General features: G+C 28.7%; 1 non-coding gene across 1 annotated transcript; it reads left to right on the top strand.

The window, feature by feature from the left end:
• The first annotated feature begins 1,588 nt into the window (after positions 1 to 1,588).
• On the top strand, positions 1,589 to 1,663 carry Trnaa-ggc (transfer RNA alanine (anticodon GGC)). Its single transcript has one exon. It is a non-coding gene; the product is annotated as a tRNA-Ala (tRNA).
• The last annotated feature ends 3,196 nt before the right edge of the window (positions 1,664 to 4,859 follow it).

The following is a 4,859-nucleotide window of genomic DNA, read 5'->3' as shown; positions in this document are numbered from 1 at the left end:
GAGAGAAAACAAGCGTAGCTCGTTAAAGCAATGGCCGTATTGATGACCGGCGAAGTGATCGGTTCGTGGCTATGTGCTAACAATAGCTATTCTTCAAGCTACTATTAAAGTAACAAAATAAAGAATCGCAGCAAAACAAGACATCAATACAAGATTTATATATTTTCATGAAAAACTCTGTTCAAAGCAACAACACGTCTTTGAAAACACTTTTTCGACGTCGTAATGAGCGAAAACGAAACACAAACTTGACAGTGTGATGCGGAGTTAAATTAAATCAAACTCCTGGCATACCAGAAGACATGAATCTGTTATCTTTGCCCTCCTAGTAATCAGGATCAAATTCTGTAGTTCAGCAGTTTGAGGTTTCTTTATTGGAAAGGCCGTCTATGTGTTGACGTGCTACAGGGGTGGTCAGTGTGAAACGACAACGCAGTTTCGAAGACTAGTAACGTTAGTTGTTTACAGTTTGCTGGAAGCGGCCGATTTACCGCAAGCCCTATTGTCTGTCCCCGAGGTTGAGGGGCGATCCCCGGGTTTATCAAAAACTCTAAATGCTTTGCTGACGTCAGCACACTGTTAGGTATACTAATTTTATTACCGACGAAAATTCGCCAGATGAGAAGGAAAACCAACATTGTCATGTGTAATTTACTACCCTTTTTTTATTGACTATGTTAATCAATTATTTTTTATTACGTTCCGATTTGATGGAAGCAGTTGTGTGTGACCTTTAAAATGCTTTCAAAGCAAATACTTGAAGGTTAATTTCAAATGATAAATAATTTTACTGTTAAAACTGACCTAAAAGTGGCATTTGATTGCAAGGATCGAGTTCCTGTATCGCGGAAGAGGAGCGTAACATCATTATCAACTTTAATACCTTGTTTTTGGATTTAATGGTTTTGGTCATGTATTGCGGGAATCTCATTTAAATGATGTACAATTGTCTCACACTTGTAGTTAGTCGTTATAAACATTGCATTGTTTCGCCCTTTACAAGAATTTATCGATTTCGTCACCAACTTTAACAAAGGGAATGGTGTTGTTTATGTAACAGAAACGAAATCAGTATCTCGCTTAGGGTTAAAGATCTCCGTATTTTTACGAAAATGAAAAAGTGATATAGGCAAAAGTTTCAAAATTGGATTTAGTGCTTACCTTTTAAGATGTTCAATCTTTGAAACTACTGAACTGATTGTTGTGAAATTTAAATTTTTATCACAAAATACCTGTAATCTATTAAGCTATTCCCACTTATAATTTTATATATGTAAGTTTTTGGAAAAATATTCAAAATTGTGTAATTTAACTTAGAAACTACAAAGCTCTAAAATTTCGCATACGTTTTAAAATTATATAATTATTAATAGCTAATTATAATATAACATAAAAATGATCGAAAGTTGTTTCAATAGAACTTCCCTCGCCTCTGAAGTAAAGTCAAACAAATCCTGCTTTATTGAAAAATGATAAAAATTGATTTTGCGAATTTAATTCATAAAAATGACTACTAGACTTTTGACTACTGACAATGATTGAGTTTGTGGCGGCACAATAACGCGTTAGTAAGTGGAGAAAGATAAGCGGCCTCGTAGTCTAGTGGTCAGGATATCCGCCCGGCAAGCGGGTGACGTGTGGTTCGATTCCCACCGAAGCAGCAACATTTACTTCGCTTACCCTCAAGTTCATCTTTAATTCAAAAACCTTCTTTATCCTTCAATTTTCTAAATCTTTTACTAATACAAAAGGTTTACTTTCAGGTTTAGAACTATTTAGTTTGGTCAAAGCTTCGAAATGTCTAAAATTCCAGGCAACTGTAGTTTTTTAAAGTAGACTTTTAATAATTTGTATGTAATTTTGTTTTTTTTTACGGAATATTCAGATATTTTTCAAACATCTATGCAGTTTTACATCTGGCTGATAATTTCGAATTTGTTTTTCTCTACTTGATTTTAATGGAAATCAACTTAGACAATTGGTAAATTTGATTCGTAAAATCTTTAAAATCTGTCAATTGCCAATTTTGGGATTTATTTTTAAAATTGAAAGCTACTTATATTTTGAATTTTCAGAATTCTTAAAATATGAAAAAGGTAATAAAATACGAAAAGGTTTATCGATTTTCAGTTTCAATTTCAGGCATTTGAGAAGTTTGGCGGTTAGAGTTTTGATTACTGATTTAGTAAATCTTTAATTCAAAAACCTTCTGTATCTTTCACTTTTTTAAACCTTTCACAAATATAAAGGGTTTTCCTTTCGAATTTAGAACTTCTGAATTTTTTCCAAACTTTGAATACCTAAAATTTCAAAAAATTGTAGTTTTTGAAAGCAGATTTTTCAAAATTTTTATAGATTTATAATTTTTTAAAATTATGGAATACACACATTTTTGTTTCTTTTTTTCCAGATATTTTCAAATATTTTTCAAAAATCTACGGAATTTTACATCTGGTTGAGAATTTGGAATTTGTTTCTCTGTGTTCAATTTTAAGGGTAATCAATTTAGACAACTGGTAAATTTAAATCGTCGAATCTTTAAAATCTTTCAACCGTTTAAAATTTGCAGGGTTCTCGTTTTGAAATTTGAAAATTGCGACATTTTAAAAATTTTCAAAATTCTTAAAATATAAAATATGAAGAACAATTAAGATACGAATTTTCAGAATAATTAGTATTGTTTTAGGAATTTTCAGAATCTTAATAGGTATTATCATTTTAGAAGTTTGACGGTTAAATTTTTGAATATTGATAGATTTGATCTAAAATCTTCTCTATCTTCCAGTTTTTCAAACCTTTTACATATATAAAGAATTTTCCTTTCAAGTTTGGAACTCATGAATTTTTTCTGAGCTTTGAATGTCTGAAATTTTGAGAAATTGTAGTTTTTGAAAGTAGATTTTCCAAAATTTTTACTAATTTATAGTTTTTCATAATTATGGAATAGACACATTTTCGTTCCTTTTTCCAGAATTTTCAGATATTTTTCAAAAATTCACGGCGTTTTATATCTGGTTTAGAAGTTGGAATTTGTTTTTTTTTCGTGGGATGATTTTAAGGGCAATCAATTCAGACCACTGCAAAAATTTCATACGTAGAATCTTCAAATTTCTCAACGGTTTAAAATTTCCAGTGTTGTCGTTTTGGAATTTATTTTAAAAGTTGAAAATTACGACATTTTGAAAATTTGCAAAATTCTTAAAATATGAAAAACTATTAAGAGAGGAAATTTCAGAATTGTCTGTATTGTTTCAAGCATTTTCAGAATTTTAATGTGTATTATTATTTTAGAAGTTTGACTGTTAGACTTTTGAATATTCATAGATTTTATCTAAACTCTTCTATATCTTTCAGTTTTTTAAACCTTTTACATATATAAAGGGTTTTCCTTTCAAGTTTGGACCCAGTGAATTTCAAGAAATTGTAGTTTTTGAATGTAGATTTTCCAAAATTTTTACATATTTATAATTTTTCAAAAATCCACGACGTTTTACATCTGGTTAAGAAGTTAGAATTTGTTTTTTTCTGTACTTGATTTTAAAGGCAATCAATTTAGACAACTGGAAAATTTCATTTGTAGAATCTTCAGAATCTCTCAACGGTTTAAAATTTCCAGGGTTGTCGTTTCGGAATTTATTTTAAAAGTTGAAAATTACGACATTTTGAAAATTTTCAAAATTCTTAAAATATGAAAAACTATTAAGATAGATAATTTCAGAATTGTCAGTATTGTCTCAGGTATTTTCAGAATATGTATTATTATTTTAGAAGTTTGACTGTTAGACTTTTGAATATTGATAGATTTTATTTAAAATCTCCTATATTTTTCAGTTTTTTAAACCTTTAACATATGTAAAGTGTTTTCTTTTCAAGTTTGGAACTAGTGAATTTTTTTTGACCTTTGAATGTGTAAAATTTGAAGAAATTGTAGTTTTTGAAAGTAGATTTTCCAAATTTTTTACATATTTACAATTTTTCAAAATATGGAATACACACATTTTTGTTTCTTTTTCCAGAATTTTCAGATATTTTTCAAAAATATATCGAGTTTCACGTCTGGTTGAGAATTTGAAATTTGTTTTTCCTTTGATAAATTGTCTTCGTAGAATCCTTAAAATCTCACAGTTGTTGAAAATTTTCTGGGTTGTCGTTTTGGGATTTACTTTTAAAATTGAAAATTACGACGTTTTGAAATTTTCAAAATTCTTAAAATCTGAAAAATTATTAAGATACGAAATTTCAGAATTGTCAGTATTATTTCAGGAATTTTCAGAATCTTAATATGTATTATCATTTTAGAAGTTTGCCGGTTAGACTTTTGAATAATGATAAATTTTATCTAAAATCTTTCAGTTTTTTAAACCTTTTACATAATATATAGAGGGTTTTCCTTTCAGGTTTAGAACTTCCAAATTTTTTCCGAGCTTTGAAATGTCTAAAATTTCAAGAAATTCTAGTTTTTGAAAGAAGAGTTTCCAAAATTGTTACTAATTTATAATTATTCAAAATGACGGAATACATAAATTTTAGTTCCTTTTTCCAGAATTTTCAGATATTTTTCAAAAATCGATGGAGTTTTACGTCTGGGGTTAAGAAGTTGGAATTTGTTTTTTTTTCTGTGCTCGATTTTAAGGCCAATCAATTTAAACAACTGGTAAATTTGATTCGTAGGATCTTTAAAATCTCTTAACTTTTTAAAATTTGCAGGTTTTCAGTTTTGGAAACTATTTTAAAAGTTGAAAATTAAGACATTTTAAAAATGTTCAAAAAAGAAATTTCAGAATCGTCATAATGTATTATCATTGTACAGTTGGCCTTTTGAACATTGATAGATATGATCTAAAATTACCTGTATCCTC

This window comes from Zophobas morio, unplaced genomic scaffold (genome assembly GCF_036711695.1).
Source record: "Zophobas morio isolate AGI-343-1 ecotype UQ-CSIRO unplaced genomic scaffold, CSIRO_AGI_Zmor_V1 ptg000044l, whole genome shotgun sequence".
NCBI lineage: Eukaryota > Metazoa > Arthropoda > Insecta > Coleoptera > Tenebrionidae > Zophobas > Zophobas morio.
This window is presented reverse-complemented; position numbering and strand designations above follow the sequence as displayed.